Below are 18,679 nucleotides of genomic sequence, written 5' to 3' on the forward strand. Positions count from 1 at the left end.
ATACTTTTTCTCGACGTTTCGGCCGTGTTGCAACGGCAGTCCCCTCGTGACCACGGCCGTTGCAACACGGCCGAAACGTCGAGAAAAAGTATGTACTCGTAGTAGCATTACTACTTAAATAAGTCGCGTTAAGTCCCGATTAAAAAGTTTCATACAGACATACAGACATACAGACATACAGACATACAGACATACAGACATACAGACATACAGACATACAGACATACAGACATACAGACATACAGACATACAGACATACAGACATACAGACATACAGATATACAGACATACAGACATACAGACATACAGACATACAGACATACAGACATACAGACATACAGACATACAGACATACAGACATACAGACATACAGACATACAGACATAAAGACATACAGACATACAGACATACAGACATACAGACATACAGACATACAGACATACAGACATACAGACATACAGACATACAGACATACAGACATACAGACATACAGACATACAGACATACAGACATACAGACATACAGACATACAGACATACAGACATACAGACATACAGACATACAGACATACAGACATACAGACAAACAGACAAACAGACATACAGACATACAGACATATAGACATACAGACATACAGACAAACAGACATACAGACATACAGACATACAGACATACAGACAAACAGACATACAGACATACAGACATACAGACATACAGACATACAGACATACAGACATACAGACATACAGACATACAGACATACAGACATACAGACATACAGACATACAGACATACAGACATACAGACATACAGACATACAGACAGACAGACAGACAGACAGACGGACAGACAACGAAGTCTTAGTACCCTAAAAAGGTACATTACCTTTATGGGACCTACCACGATTGGTCGGATTATGTCAATTCAATGATAGCTGTGATCTGTCGGATAGGTTTGACTTAACGCGACCAATTTAAATTGGTCCGCCATCTGCCTATGAAGCAACTTCTCTGATAGTACATCAAATCTTTATATATAAAACTCAAAGATGACTGACTGACATGGTGATCTATCAACGCACAGCCCAAACCACTGGACATCTACATCTTCATCACGCACCTTTCTTTCTCAGCACGCTGCACGTACGTTCGGGCTTTCCCCGAAAAGCGGGACTGAGCCTGTCCCGCGCGGGACATTTAATTTTGATGAAAAAATTGGGACGTCCCGCCAAAATTGGGACGTCTGGCAACGCTGGTGCAAGCACACATAAGCGTGAATATTATGACTTCATACGTGGGAGAGCCATGCTTCGGCACGAATGGGCCGGCTCGACCGGAAAAATACCACGTTCTCACAGAAAACCGGCGTGAAACAGCGCTTGCGCTGTGTTTCGCCGAGTGAGTGAGTTTACCGGAGGCCCAATCCCCTACCCTATTTCCTTCCCTACCCACCCCCTATTCCCTTCCCTTCCCATCCCTACCCTCCCCTATTACCCTATTCCCTCTTAAAAGGCCGGCAACGCACCTGCAGCTCTTCTGATGCTGCGAGTGTCCATGGGCGACGAAGGTTGCTTTCCATCAGGTGACCCGTTTGCTCGTTTGCCCCCTTATTTCATTAAAAAAAAAAAAAGCAATAGGGTGTAAAAAGTGAAAATCTTGTATTTAGGTCGAGTTTTATTTCAAGGACACAGTTTAATTACTCTACTTTTATAATGTACTACGTTTATACTGTGGTTTTACCCTTTTCTGAAAGCTTTCCATAAAAGCTTGACGGCGATGACAGGTGAAGCGGTACAATTTTAAGCCGCAACACAAGATTTTCTGAGGTTAAACATTTTAAAGTCTTATTTTGAAAATAAATGTTTAGGATTATTGTTGTTTTTGTTCATTGTATAGAATGATATTTCAGCTCAATAAATACCGGAAGTTGATATGAAGCTTCAGCGAGTTCACGAATTAGAAATTATTTTTAACCAAAACAATAACGTTTTCAATGAAGCGTTATTTAGATTCAAAACAATATTTCAATTCTCGTTATGAAAAAGATCCTTGTAAATAAGTTACATTAAAAGTCGAATATTTGAGAAGACAGTACTTACTTAATAATAATATACAATGTGTCAGCTATTATATTCTATTTTAGTACTACAATCTGCAATTCCATTGCGCCGAAATTCGTTTATTGTACGAAAGTCGAAAACCTAACATTTACACGGACATCAAAAACGATTGAGAGATAGGCCTAGGTGAAAATATAACAGACTCACATATGAATCCTTTTCCACTTCGTTTAAGAGGACGACTAACCCAAAAAATCAAACATCGTCCTTCTTTCTCTCTTCACACTCACGGCCGACTTTCAAATGCCAGGTGAAAAAGGACGACGCGGATTCATCGCCAAATTGGTTTTTCCTCAATAACTCGATAAATATACAACATTTTAAAAATCCGCTAGGTCGATCTCTCAATGATAGAATTTTATACAATGTGTTAAAATATTAACTTAGTTCAATGCACGGTTATGGCAATAAATGAAAAATTCGTGAAAAATAGATGAATATTTGTGATTTTTTTTATTGAGAAAATTTTAAGATATCGTGTTTTATCGAAATATAATATAGTATCTAATTTTAGGGAATGAATGAAAATGACAATTCGGGGCTTATTTTCAAGTAAGTATAACATCTATATCTATACATATAAATAAAATTGGAGTGTCTGTTTGTAATATTGAAAGAACCGTTTTTTACTACATGCATATGAATCTATCTACGATACTTACACTCCGTGCTTTTGTTTGCCCTAATTGTTGTTGCTAGGGGTGAAATAAAACTTTTTAATTAGATGCCTACCCTAAATTTTATATTAAATTCTCGGGAAGCCGACAGCAAATACTGGCATAGCATTTTTGTTCACAAGTTATCAACAAACTGTTACATCCTGGTTATTTTGATTTCAGATAGACCGTACATAATTCAGATAAGTAGCGTCTTAATTCTACTACTACGAAAGAAAATCGATACGAGCCTTCGAGCTGTGAGTTTTGCGGTCCACACGATAATTTTTACGCGATTTGGAGTAAAAAATACCGTATGTGAGTAGGTACTTAGCATTAGAATAGAAAACCTATATCAAATTTGACCTACTATATTCATCGAGGGTTATAACCCTCGATGAATATAGGGTTATAACTTATAAGGTTAGTGGTCTAGACCCTTATTATAATTCATCCTTATTACTCAATCCACATGAATAGCTAGCACAAGATGACGCCCGTAACTCCGTTGCGCTAAAATTAGTTTATCGCGCGGGAACCGTACATTTTTCCGGGATAAAAAGTATCCTATGTCCCTACCGACCCCGACTCAAAGTATGTCCATACCAAATTTCAGCAAAATCAGTTCAGTGGTTTGGGCGAAGAGGTAACAGACAGACACACTTTCGCATTTATAGTAATATAACACTACAGTACACGCGTGGCGTGGACTACCATGCTACCTAGACCAGGGTCACTTTTTCAGCAATATTTTTTGAGTCAATCGCGCAGGAAACTTGCTATTCAAGATAATAAATTTGACAAAACCTCAGTAACTCCTGTGACCGCACAGTCGATCGAAATAATACTTTATTTAGCATCAAAAAGCTGGACTACCATAAGTAGTCCGCGCCAGTATTGGTGTACTAAATTCAACCATGTAAGTTTTTTTTTTTTCACTGTTGATTTATAACGTTTCTAAAGTTTACGATTATATATTTCACATTTATGATAATTTGATTACAAGTAATAAAATTGGATTTTTTAATAAGATAATATTATTATAGATTGACGTCGTAACCATTTTATTATGACTAATCCGAAATAAAGGAAATCTCAATAAATTGCAACAAATTATAAAAAAAATTATAAAATATTACATATTTACCTGATTAACCAAATACTTATATTTGGTTAATCAATGGATAATTTTTTGTAGCACCATCAATGCCGGTTTTCTAGTTTCCTCGTCAGGCTTTTGATGTTAGTTTTGAGATTGAAAATTCTGATATAAGTTTACTGCTGCTGCTGTAATTAAATAACCGATCAAGAGTAAGACAAATAACAAATATTGACAATTTTGTAAACCCTAGTCTAGGAGTCACATTTAATTTTGTATGAAAATGAGCTAACCCGGTTACTCCTGAAGTTTCGGGTCGTTTATGCTTAGAAAAAATAATCAAAATATAAAAATAATTGAGTTTTTAAGTAGACTGAATAACTTACAAGTTTTTAAATCCAACACGATTTAGCCCCACCGATAAGACGTATGGAGCAATGTCAACGCTGCATGTTAGCCCAATTTCGATCGCCGAAAAGGTGGTGCTAGATTTGTGCTTTCTGGTTTTATTCTGCTGATAAAACAAACAAAATTCTCACTTATTTTAGTTTCTCGAAAGTAATACACATATTTGATTTTATCATTACTATTTTTGTCTAATTTTCATAGTAAATTCACAAGTCTGTTGATTTTCCAGTAATATTATTTTACTTAATTCAATAATTTATTGAATAGTTTTTGTTTTTAAAACTAAGTAAATGAGTTTTTTGTCGTTTTAATAAAATAAGTTTTACGAAAAGGATTAAGATTTTTTAATGGCCTTACCATACGCGAGTACTTACTCGTGTAAAAAAGGGGCGCGTGTACTGTAGTGTTAAGTATAGATATCCGCTGAAATGAAAGTAAGTATGTTTATAAGTTTGATTACTGTATATATTATAACGAGCTTTTGCCCGCGGCTTCGCTCACGTTAAGAAGTATTATTAATTATTACATACAAACTTTCATCCCCTATTTGAACCCCTTGGGGTTGGAATTTATCAAAATCCTTTCTTAGCGAATGTCTACGTTATAACATCTACCTGCATGCCAAATTTCAGCCCGATCCGTCCAGTGGTTTGGGCTGTGCGTTGATAGATCACTATGTCAATCAGTCAGTCACCTTTGAGTTTTATATATATAGATATTTTATGAACCTACTATGACTATGATTATCATCTATTAAAAGTAAATTTTCAAATTCGTTAGTCTCGCTAAAACTCGAGATCAGCTGAACTGATTTGGCTAATTTAAGCCTTAAATTAATGTTCATGGAAGTCCAAGGAAGGTGTTTATTAGGAGGGAAGGTCATACAAAGTTCACCGGGTCAATCACTACAAAATAAAACTGTCAACCTACTAAATACTTCAAATATTTCGTAAACAAAGCCCAATACGTCTTTTTCGTGACTTAATCTTATACGCAATTTTATTTAAATCGGTTCAGCGTTTAAACGTGAACAGACATAACTATGATAATATTGCTTTCGCCTGTTTAATATTATTTTTAAACTAGGTATTCCTTGAACGTGTTTTACAATTATTAAAGATCATCGTGAAACCTTTTTGGTGAAAAAAATGGCTACCGGTTATAGGTACACCTTTATTGAATTCGATAAACAAGACAAATAATAAACAACATCATTTTTTAAATTATTACAAAAGAAAATATACACTTTTGTGTTATCTTCATACATGTTGAGATAAATGTTATTATACAATGCAAAGTATCTATAAACATTACTATGGTATATTTAAAAATGAAAACATCGTGTATTGTATTAATAAAATTTATTCTTTTCATTCAGACATAGTACTTGTCATAATAAATAGGTGTTTGAATAAATAATCATTATCATTGTCTCTCCTCACCTTAAGAGGAGTCCACACCGCCGTTTTTTCATACAAACGTTGTCTCCTGTTTCCTCCCTGGATAATGCCGATAGAGTTATGATTTTTTTCCTGAATATCTATGGCCACTATTAGCATGTCCTCATGTTTTCTTTTTTTCATAATTTTATTATTAAAAAAAATGAGGACGTCCAAAAACCGCAAAAAATGGCCAGATTTTCCTCTGTGTTCAAACACCCAGAATACAAAACTGGCTAGAATATACAAAAAAATAAAACATAGGATCAGAGCTCAAGCCTTGCCTTAGTTCATGAAAAAAATACTTAAATCGGTTAAGTTTTGGAGAAGGAATCAGTGGACAACGAATCGAAGATTTTCTGTTCTTTTATTAGAACTTTTGTCGTGTTGTCTCTATCGCGCTCTTCGGTGGGAGACTTGAGATTGGTGAGACAGCAATACATTTTCAATTTCTCTCGCCCTTGGTGTATCCTCTTAAGTTTTCATACAATTTCCTTTTAATCTTAAGCATTAAGCTTTTATTTTTTAATGTCCTAGCAATTTAATTTAAATTAAATCTAATTGAAGCAATTTACATAAATTAGTTTATACTTAATGTAAGTACAAATTAAAAAACACTTATTAAAATACATAAACCTAATTGGTATTAGAGTGCATGAGTAAAAGTGTAAGCTATAAACGCTTTAATCAAGAGGGTGAATAAAGCAAAAAATAAACATCGCCCTTCCCTCTTTACGCTGCCCGTCTTTCTGAATTTGCCAGGTGAAATGAACGACCAAAAGGAGAGGAATGGCCTAGACAAGCCCGCACTGGGGCCTCTGTTCGGCCTGGGGGGCGAGTAATCGCCCCTCCGAAGAGGGGTCTGCCGACCACCAGGCAGACGACCGCCGGTGGAGTTGCGGTCGCGGTGTACCCGTGGCTCCGTCGCCGGAGAGAGGGCGCACCGCCAAGTTAAAAAGCCCTACCCTTAGTGGGTAGGGCTTTTTTCAAGCGAGTCCCACATATCCGCGTCAGGATCTCCCTCATCCCCCGCGGAATGCGTAAATGCATTTCTTGGAGTTATAAAAAAAAAAGAAAAAGTGAAATGAACGACGCGAAATGAAATCAGTGCCTAGTTAGTATTTTCTTAACAACTCGATAAACATACAACATTTTATGCTAAGTATTTAATGCGGTTTTGCGCGATAGTTTTACTATAAATCGAGTAATTAATACCTAATTACTGTGTGGACCGCAAAACTCACAGCTCGAAGGCTCGCATAGAGCCGGCTCGATGGAATCAAATTATATATCGGTTTGGAGTAAAACTATCCAACAATACTGAATGGGTGGACGAAAGTTATAGTGCGCATATAAATTTTCGTAATTTTTCGGCAACTGTCGTATTTCCCGAGCGTTGGAAGACGTCGCTGCAAGCGCTGTTTTAAACTTAAAACTTTAAGAAAAACAGCGCTTTGCAGCGACGTAGAGACGCCTGACGTTGCTTGGACGTTACCATGGTAACGCCGCGATGGCTTTCCGGTGAGTTATAGCATAGTTGGGGAGGGAAATAGGGGATTTTTGGGACAAGTATAGGCCTCCGACATGTGTCATTTCCCCATGTTAAAAAAAATGTATGTGTGACGAGCAAACGCTTTTTCGCTTAAATTTTCGTATAATTATTATTACTTAACGTATATTTAACTTTCCCCAAACCTGACATTTACCGATTTAATTAGGTAACTTTGTGGCTGAAATTAAATATGAGTTGTAAATGTGATTTCATAAACTTTTCCCGAGGTAAAGTTCTGAGTCAATAATGGTTAAGGAGGCTTTTAACTAACGATTCTTGATTATGATTTAAGTAGTGTTTAATAGTTGTTACTTGTTATCTTATCCGATATTATATATTGAGGTAAATATTAAAGTGCTCGTGGTCCTTACTTAAGCGTAAGTTCCATGCTTCCATGTCTTAAGTACTTATCTCAGTTTTCCGGGCTGATACCGACCTCAAAAGAATGAAGATTGAGTACAGAAATAGTTGAGGTTTATTCGAAGTCTGAAGACGGCACTATTCATCATTTTTAGGGTTCCGTACCCAAAGGGTATAAACGGGACCCTATTACTAAGACTCTGTCTGAAGAAGAAGTCTGTCTGTGTGTCTCCAGGCTGTAACGTGGGAGAGCCATGCTTCGGCACGAATGGGCCGGCTCGACCGGAGAGATACCACGTTCTCACAGAAAACCGGCGTGAAACAGCGCTTGCGCTGTGTTTCGCCGAGTGAGTGAGTTTACCCTCCCCTATTCCCTTCCCTTCCCATCCTTACCTTCCCCTATTACCCTGTTCACTCTTTAAAGGCCCTCAACGCACTTGCAGCTCTTCTGATGCTGCGAGTGTCCATGGGCAACGGAAGTTACTTTCCCTCAGGTGACCCGTTAGCTCGTTTACCCCCTTATTTCATTAAAAAAAAAACAAAAAAAAACTCAAAAACCACTATAGCTAGACTTTTGTTTTTTTTTAAAGATTGTGTATACCTATCTGTTGCCGCTATAACAACAAATACTAAAAAAAAACAATTAAATTTTAAGGGGGGCTACGACACAACAAACGTTTTTTGCTATTTTTTGCTCGATATCAATAACGGCAATACATAGGCACTTGAAGTATTCACGAAATACTCAATTTAATTTGAACTTTAATAATTTATAATAAAATTTAAATAAATGAAATAATCCCATACAAAAACACAATTTTCAGCCTATTTTTGCTCTATTGTGGTACGCATCCCTTCGTGCGCGAGTTCTACTAGCACTTGGCCGATTTTAATAATTATTTGATCCTTTTTAGATTATTTTTAAGAATATTAGTTACTTCGTTTTTACCATGGACATCCGTCGGGTTCAATATTTTGTAAAAAAGTAATAATTTCTATCCTTTTAGTTATCTATCCCCTCCGCCGTCCATAAAAAAATGCAATATGGCTCATCTGTATGTTTTGCAAGTTTGAGCAGGATAGACACAGTTTTTAACAGTCATTTCTGCAAATAAACCCCCCCCCCCCCCCCCGGTACGCCCATGCAATCAATTATTCTATATCAATGTGCTAGAAATATTTTTATCCGTACCTACATACAATAATAAGTACTTATCACTAATGTAAATCAAAATTATTGTGATATTAGAGAGCCCCTAGACTATCAATTTTATTGCGCAATATCATTGACCTATTTATTCGACAATAAGATTGAAAGGCGGGCGCGTTCAATATCAACCCTAGACGGTCAATGCGTGATATTGCACAATACAATAATTGATCGTCTAGGGGCCCGCTTACAGTGATGAAAACATACTAAATATAATCCAAAAATAATAACTTCGTTTTTCCAAGGACAGACAGGCGTACACAAAGATGTTTATTGAAATTATCATAAATCCCAGTTTAGTTAAACTGGACACTAAACTGTTTAGCTACCTGTAGCTCTACCATGAGCTTAAAGCTATAGTTTTAATCGATACTCGATACCGACTACGTAAATTTTTGGTATGGCTACAGCGTCTCTAGCGGTCACTTGCGGAACTAAAATCGCCATACTACAAATTCGTATCGATAAATATATTACTATAGCAACTCATGGTAGAGCTACAGTTATATTTTTTTTTCAGTTTACTATATTTACATGATGTATAATTTGCTATATTTACTAGATGACGTCCAAAATTCTTTTGTGCCAAAATTAGATTATCCCGCGAGAACCGTGCATTTTTCCGGGATAAAAAGAATTCTATCATGTCATTGTGCTTTCCCGGGACTCAAAGTATATCCTTACTAAATTCCAGCAAAATCGGTTCAGCGGTAACAGACAGACAGATACACTTTTGAATTTATAATATTAGTATGGATTGTAATTTGTATAACTGCCAACATATTAAGTATTATTATTAAGTATTTCCTAATTTATATTAAAATAAAATCGGCCAAGTGCGAGTCAGACTTGCGCACGAAGGGTCCCGTACCGTTAAATAATTAGACGAAAAATAGGCCAAAAATTGTGTTTTTGTATGGGAGCCCCCTTTAAATTTTTATTTTATTTAAATATTAATATTAAAGTAGACCAATAAGTAAGGCCTTTATGAAAATTTCAAGTGCTTAGCTGTTGCCATTATTGATTACGAGCAAAAAAGACCAAAAAGATAACGTTTGTTGTATGGGAGCCTCCCTTAAATATTAATTTTATTTTGTTTTTAGTATTTGTTGTTATAGCGGCAATAGCACACAATCTGTGAAAATTTCAAAATTCTAGCTATAGCGGTTATTGAGTTACAGCCTGGAGACAGACAGACAGGCGGACAGACAGACGGACAGACAGACGGACAGACAGACGGACAGACATCGAAGTCTCAGTAATAGGGTCCCGTTTTACCTTTTGGGTACGGAACCCTAAAAACAGTCTTCCGCTCACAGTTACGAAACCTTTTAAAACTTTTTCGAAACAAGCTATATAAATGATTGTAGAGCATGCCAAAGATTTAAATTATGTACTGTATACGAAACACTTGTTAATAATAATAACTAGTTATTCGACCGAACTTTGCTCGGTATTCGATAAAACACGAATAAAATGACATTTTCTAAAAACTTTTTTCCTATATATATATATATATATATATATATATATATATATATATATATATATATATATATATATATATATATATATATATATATATATATATATATATATATATATATATATATATATATATATATATATATATATATCGACGGGTGCAAAGTAAAAAAAGTCATCTGCAATTTTGAGTTTTTCGTTTTTTTGTAGAAACTAGCTTAAAATATCATGTTCTACAACATACCAAAAACAAAAATTCAAATATCACCTTATTTTTGGTACTTTTGTCACGTAAAAGAAGACATCTACTCTTGTTTTGTGAAATTGCACGATGTAGATGCGGATAACTACCGCTGGTCGTCTATACGCGGGACGCGCGGGGGTCATGTTATGCGGCATAAGCGGCTATCTGCCATATAGCTTTTTCTACGTTGCGATTGTGATTTAGATGTCTCAATTTACTTTTGCAAATTAGTATTGTTTATTATGTTTATGAGTACCTATTTATGTTAATTCTTATTGTTAGCTATATTAATTGACTTCTAATTTGTTACTGTTATTTTTTACTGTTTTTTCATGTTCAGAAAGTCCAAAACGACTTTTTAAAGAAGTTGAAAGTTTTCAGAACATAAGTGATAGATTTATCGAGCAAAATACTGTGTTGCCCGATGAAATTATTGAACATCTTATAGAAAACCTTGATGTGTCACCGATGAAGACAAATGAATATAAGTTAACTTTGTAAGATAAGTCCCCATGATCTGAATACTCTAGGCCAGTCACACCAGTTCACTCTCAGTCTGAAATATAAAATGATTTTGAAAATTTGTCGATCTCAGCAAATTAACAAATACGCCAACACCCTCAGAATACAGTTCATCACTTCAAGTCCGCCGCGTCCATTATCAGTATTAGATCAAAATATTATATATTCTTTTTTATTAAACAGATACTTTGATCTCATATAATCTATGACCTGCTTGAGTTTATTAACTCAAGCAGGCCATCGAGTATATTGTCCCTCTCAAACTTTAAATCTTCTATAGACAACACCATTGATGTTTCTTCGGCAGTGGAGGCATCAAGTGAATGTTCTACGCCTTCCTCGTTAAACGGTAGAAAAAGACGTCAGTTAAATATTGATCTAAAGAAAAGGCGATTGAGAAATAAAGACACGTGTATTGATACGCGACGTAAATTACGACAAAATTTAGGTAAACAATTACATCAGTCCAGAAATGGTAAATTGCAACCTGCGTAACATCATATCCCGGCATTTGCAAGTTCTCGCGAAGTTTTTCTATTAACTTATCTTTGACCGGTTTTGGGATCTCTGTGATCACGAGAAGCAATTGAGAAATCGTTGAAATAAAATTTCATTTTGTGTTCTGAAGAATCGTATGTACCCCTCCGATGGTGTAAAACGTCCGGCGATGCTTATGATGTTATAATGAACCCATCATGCTTACAAGTGCCAAGTACAATGACTTAATAAGCCTCTGCCTAAATTATAATCATTTACGACATAGTTCCTGTACTGATAATGATACTGAATAATTTTTAAATTAGTTTAAAATAATTAAAGTATTGACACAAAATTTCATTTTTGTTGTGAGAAAATACGATTTTTACGAAAGTAAATGAATGATTCCTAAGTATATCCATACTAATATTATAAATGGGAAAATATGTTTATTTATTTATTTGTTTGTTTGTCCTTCCTTCACGCTCTAACGAAGAAACAAATCGTATTGTTTTTTGGCATAAACTTAATTGAAAGGATGAAAAGTAACATAGGCTACTTTTGGTCTTGGAAAAACAACATGTTTCTAAGGGAGCTTACGGGAATATTTGCAATTTACGCGATTTTCAAATTCCACGCGAGCGAAGCCGCGAGCAAAAGCTAGTATTTCATATTTTAACTTCCTTCTAAATCGTGTACCTAATCGTTACCTTGTACACCGAATCGACAACGTAGAAAAAGATATCTACGCAATTATGTTCTGAACTTGGTGTGTTTAAGATGTAAAACGTTTAACTACATATTTTAATAATATAACTTACTTTTAATAATAATTTTAATAATATAAAGTGTTACACTTTACGTAGTTACTGATAATCGTACTAGTAATCGGTAAAAATACTTTAATAAATATAATTTTTAATTCCCACGTAGAAACGACCAAGTGGTAGTTAACTCAGTTGTCATATTTTCAAGCGCAATGTAGATGCAGACAACTACAATATCTCGTAAATTAAACATAATTAGAAGAAATTAAATATACATGTGGATTCATTAATAAATAATGAAACAATGATGAAAATTTCAATAAATTTGATCGGAAATTGACAAAATGGGAGCATTTTTTCCTATTATGCGCTCTCCTGAAAAGTTGCTGTTTTGTAGATGACTCTTTTTACTTTGCACCCGTCGATATATATATTATACAAGAATTGCTCGTTTAAAAATATAAGATTTGGGATGACTGGCAAAATCATCTTGCCTAAAAATACTTAGACACCCTCTAAATATGTATATTTCATTCTCCTGCCTGAAAATATTTGGACAAAACTGTAAGCTTACAAAATCATAACCGGTAGAAATAAAGAAGCCATTTGTCAACTCTTAACCCTTCTAAACGGCGTCATTTCTGGAGATGAGAATAATAAAATGAGTATAAAAAGAAAACAAAATGGTACACCCTCATCAGATGTAGAGGTAAAATAGCAATGGAAAGGTCAGGAAAAACCTTCAAAACATAGTTTTTGGTGCCAATTTGTCAGTCTTGTTACCTCTTCACGCCCAAACCGCTGAACCGAATTTGCTGAAATGTAGTATGGAGATACTCTGAGTCCCGGGAAAGGACATTGGATACGTTTTATTATGGGAAATGTACGGTTCCCGCCAGATAACTAAATTTTTACAACGCGGGTGTCATCAGTAGTTCTTTATAATATTTCATCGCAATCTAGATTATTTAATTAAAAAAGATTGCAGTGTCATGACGTGAAACTTTTAATTATTTTAATTAAAACACGGGCTTTGAAATTGTGAAAATTCCACACCTATTCCGTTTCCTTGAAAATTCTGTGACTGAGGTAACAAGACCTCAATTCTAGTGAATTATGCAACATAAATTTAGTCAAATGGACCCACCCATTCCACGCTATGAAACTACGATTCTTTTTCATGAAATGACAAATTAATGTTTAAAACATCATCATAAATATGACAAAATTTTATTACCAGCAGTCGTAGCATGGTCATCTTAGAAACGGTTTCTTCCTACGGAAGAATAGACGACGTGACAGTTAGACAAGACAAAATGACAGTTTTTTAAAATGTAATAAGTGGGCAAAAGAGCAAGCGGGTCACCTGATGATAAGCAACTTCCGTCGCCTATAGACACTCGCAGCATTAAAAGAGCTGCATGTGCGTCGCCGGCCTTTTAAGAGGGAATAGGGTAATAGGGGAGGGAAGGGAATAGGGGAGGTTAGGGAAGGAAATAGTGAAGGAAATAGCGGAGGGTAGGGAAGGGAAAAGGGTGGGGGATTGGGCCTCCGGTAAACTCACTACTCACTCGGCGAAACACAGCGCAAGCGCTGTTTTACGCCGGTTTTCTATGAGCCCGTGGTATTTCTCCGGTCGAGCCGGCCCATTCGTGCCGAAACATGGCCCTCCCACGTGGACATGCATGGACAATCAAATGGAAATCCGCCATTTTGTCGATAAAATCTGTCAGTGGCGATTCCTCCCCATGTCTACTTTTGTTATGCTAGCCCTGCAGCTAGGCAGAGTGGTCTGGAATTGTTGCATAGTAGAATCGAGTAACATCTTTTATAGCTACATGGACAATGGAAACCCGTCATTTTGTCGATAAAATCTGTCAATATGTCGATTCTTTCCCATGTCTACTGTTGTTTTGCTAGCCCTGCAGATAGGCAGAGTGGTTTGGAATTGTTGCATAGTAGAATCGAGTAACAGCTTTTATGAATAACTTTGCTGATACAGGCGTAAAGCTTGTGAGTTTACATAGTTGTCAAAGCGCAGACAATATGTTATTTCGATTTCCAATTCTGTACACGTGCTGAGTAAATTGAAATGATATCCATGTACAAATATTATACTCAATGTTTTACATGTAAAGATCATTTTTTAAACGACCAAATTCTGCACTTAGCAAGATGTTTCGTTTATTTACATATTTCGGTTTATAACTTTTTCAGTTCATACTCGCGATTATGAAAAACAATTTACTATAATTAATGAAATTTTTAACAAAATTTTAGTTTAAGGACGCCACGTTATAAAAAAGTCGTTTTGGATATGTTTTAGATCGCTTGTTTTCTATGAAAGGCTGGGCCGGCCCCTCAAAGAAAACAAGCAATGGAATAGCAGCAAAAAATGGAAAGGGCGTAAACGACACAATGGTTTTTGTCGCGAATTTAAAAACCCTAAATATATTTCATATAAGCTATGGGTAAATTATAGTGTATGCTTGAACTAATCTATGTACAAATTTTGGAAGCTTAAATCACTCTCCTCTGTTAGCAAAATTAGAATCCCCGTTTTTATAGAGGTCTTTTCGATTAATTATTGTTACGGTACATGGTATACGGACACGTGGTGCCATCTAGCGACAAACCAGCGAAGCTTACCGAGGGAGCACAGGCAACATAAATCCCCTACTCAATACTAGATGGCATGAGGTGCGCAAGTACATACTCGAACCTTCTAGATATGGTCCAATGTTTGTTTACGTGTTTACCGTTTATTTGTTTGCGTGTTTACGTGTTTTAATTTAGACCTTATGACTGAGTCTATAAGGTCTAAATTAAATTCAACTTACTGCACTTATCGTAAGGACGGCAGTTTTATTGTGGTACATGCTCGAGCCTCCTAGAAAGTTCCCACGGTTGTATACTTGTTTACGTGAATCGGGAACTTTCTGGAATTCGTCTCCCATATAAAAAGCCGCAGGCAGGCCCGGCGAGTCAGTTCAATCTGAGCGATCTTCGAGGCGACAACAAGTGATCAATAGTGAGTGAACCAGTGAAACCTGCGACTTCGCTACGACCTAGGACAGTGATAGTGCTTAGTGATTGGACCTAGTGATTAGTGTTTCGACTTAGTGCTAAGTGTTGAGACCTAGTGTTTAGTGCAGTGTTAATAAAGTCTTCAAGAGAGTCTTGTCTTTCTCTCCAAATCCTCGAACCCTAGCACGTAACATTATTCTGTGCTAAAGTTGACCAATCGTGTTATGCTAAGAGTAATTCAAAGATAAAGACATGTCAATGAACTTTAATATTCTTAGCTTTAGTCATTGTTGAGAAAAATCGATATGGCTGAAGCCAAATTATCAAGTCGTCACCTTTTTTGACACAAGGCCTATATTATATTATTATTATATGCTGTCAAACTCTTCATTAATTTAAAGTTTTATCATCATTAAATGTTTCTGGATGCAGCCATAAATTTAATAGCAAGTTTGGTAGGAGGCAGCCCTAACTATATCGCAAGGAATTTACGAGCTAACACTATAAACAAAATAACCGCATCCGCCGAATTTATTGCAACTAATTCTGTGGTTAGGTTAACACGTTTAGTACTGTATATGACCTACGCATGACCTGTTTTAAGATAGCGTGAATCGAGAGGATGATAATTATTGTATCGATTATGTAAAATCATACTAGATTATTTATTATAAAATATCTAAAAGTGTTTGTCTGTCTGTTACATCTTCACGTCCAAACCTTTGAACCGATTTTGCTGAAATTTTAAATGAAGATACATTGAGTTCCGAATCCAATGCCCTTAATGTCCTTAACATCGGATGGCTTTTATCTCGTAAAAATGTACCGTTCCCAGTTAAAACTACCGACGTTAAGTGGTGTACACCTGATGATGATTTATATCGAAACCGGTAGTGTTTAAGTTAAGTTTGTAGTAATTAATGAATATAGTGGAAAAAGTACACGTAATATTGTGTTTTGTGTTTGATATACAGGGTGTAACAAAAATAAGTGATAATAGTTTAGGGTGTGTACGTGTTCCATGTATAGAGTTCACTGTCAAAGTAGCAGCGCTGAAAGACCTACTTTTTTTTCACTTTTGCATGGTGAAACTCGTGACGCTCGGACCCTTGCCCATTCAAAAGTGAAAAAAATTTTTCGTCTTTCAGAGCTGCTACTTTCACAGTAAACTCTCTACAAGGAACACGCAAACACCCTAAAGTATTATCATTTATTTTTGTTACACACTGTAGAATACTCTTAAGATCGAAACCGGCCGTGTTTAACTCTTAAGATTGCTAAGATTGCTATTTTATGGCTAAAAATTAAAGTTAAACATTTTATATATATCCGTTATATTATATAAAATGTTTAACTTATTATATATAGCCGTTTTCCAACGAAACATTACGTCTAAGCTTTCCACATGAGCGGGCTCTTAACAAATTTGCGGAAAATAAGATTGTTTCAACGACAAACTCTACGGTAAACAGAATTCTTGAGTTTGTTTCTGTTAGTTAAATGTTATCTCTGTATCGTTTTGTGTTTATCATTATACTAGCGACCCGCCCCGGATTTACATTATTTGTAGTAAAAAGTAAATGACAAACAAAATATGTTATTGGGGGCTATCCATAAGAGATAGACACAATATACCATCGTGAATTTTTCTGTAGACTTTTTCATTCGACCGGAGAAATACCACGTTCTCACAGAAAACCGGCGTGAAACAGCGCTTGCGCTGTGTTTCGCCGAGTGAGTGAGTTTACCGGAGGCCCAATCCCCTACCCTATTCCCTTCCCTACCCTCCCCTTTTCCCTTGCCTTCCATCCCTACCCTCCCTTATTACCCTATTCCCTATTAAAAGGCCGGCCTGCAGCTTTTCTGATGCTGCGAGTGTCCATGGGTGACGGAAGTTGCTTTCCACCAGGTGACCAGTTTGCTCGTTTGCCCCCTTATTTCATTTAAAAAAAAACTATTTAATGAATGTTATTATACGTCTGTTAAGTGTTTTCTCGAATAAAAAATGCTACAGATTACAGCAATAAAACGTTTATTCTTCGATTTTACAATTAGTGAAAAAATACATGTCTAGTTCGAATATTGATGTCGAATAATAATTGTCATATGAAGCGTCTTGATGCGTGTTCTATACGTGTTCCACGCGTTCTCTTGTTTCCTTCTAGAATTTCCTTAAAATCGAGTTGGTCGCGGATGACGTCATGACATCTAGTAGGCCACGCTTATCAGTTTTTCATGTGTGAGTGAGATGGCGATATTTTTTTATGAAATTAGAGCGGGACAGTTGAAATGTATGAACAACGTCTTATAAACCTTCCTCTTCAATCACTCTCTTTATTAAAGAAAACCGTATCAAAATCCGTTGCGTAGTTTTAAAGATTAAAGGGAACAAACGGACATTGGGACAGCAAAAGCGACTTTGTTGTGATTTTGCTAAAATAACTTCTAATTTGTTAATTGAGAAAAGAAATAATTTAATTTGAAATCTACGATTAGCTTTCCAACTTATTTATATTACTTAATACTGTTTAAACCATTTGATTAATTTTGATATTATTATTACAAAGTTATTATTTTAACCACACCCAATACTATTACAATGAATTATTACCTTATGTTAAGTTTTGTGAAGGTGGAATCCGGAAAAAGTTTTGTTCAATTAATATTCAACGATTTAGTAATTTATGATCAATTTTATAGATTATGAACATAAATAACATTGTGATGAAGTTAATGTTTGTAAACTAGCCAGTATGCCCTTAGGAACTTCAAAATTTCTGTAATTAATTTTGAATATAATATTAATATTAGAATTCGTTTTAAAATAGCCGCATATTACATCACAATATTATGTCAAAATATAATACTTAATTTGAATATTTAACTTAAACTTAGGCAAGTAACAGTGTAGTTAGGTTTTTGGTTTATTTCACTGTCTCCATCTAAACAAATAACTTAGTTTTTTTTGTTACTGTCGCTGAAACTCGAGAATGGCTGAACTGATTCTAGTCTTGAAATATATTTTATTGAAGTCTACCGGAAGTTTACCGGAAAAAAATAAAAAAAAACGGAACAAAACATTATGAAATAGGTCACACAGCTACTCATTTTAGCTTATTTACAAATATCGCCAACAAACTGAAATGCAGTTTGGGGGTTTTTAGGATAAGGACAAAATGTTGTAAAATAATGGAATAATTACTTTAAAAAAAGCACTCTGTATGTTGCCAATTAATGACGCCTATTTTTGTTAAGTTACATTGTTAGGAATAGTGACGCAACTGGAGTGGGATTAATATGTGGGGTAGGGAGAA

Source organism: Aricia agestis, chromosome 15 (genome assembly GCF_905147365.1).
Source record: "Aricia agestis chromosome 15, ilAriAges1.1, whole genome shotgun sequence".
Lineage (NCBI taxonomy): Eukaryota > Metazoa > Arthropoda > Insecta > Lepidoptera > Lycaenidae > Aricia > Aricia agestis.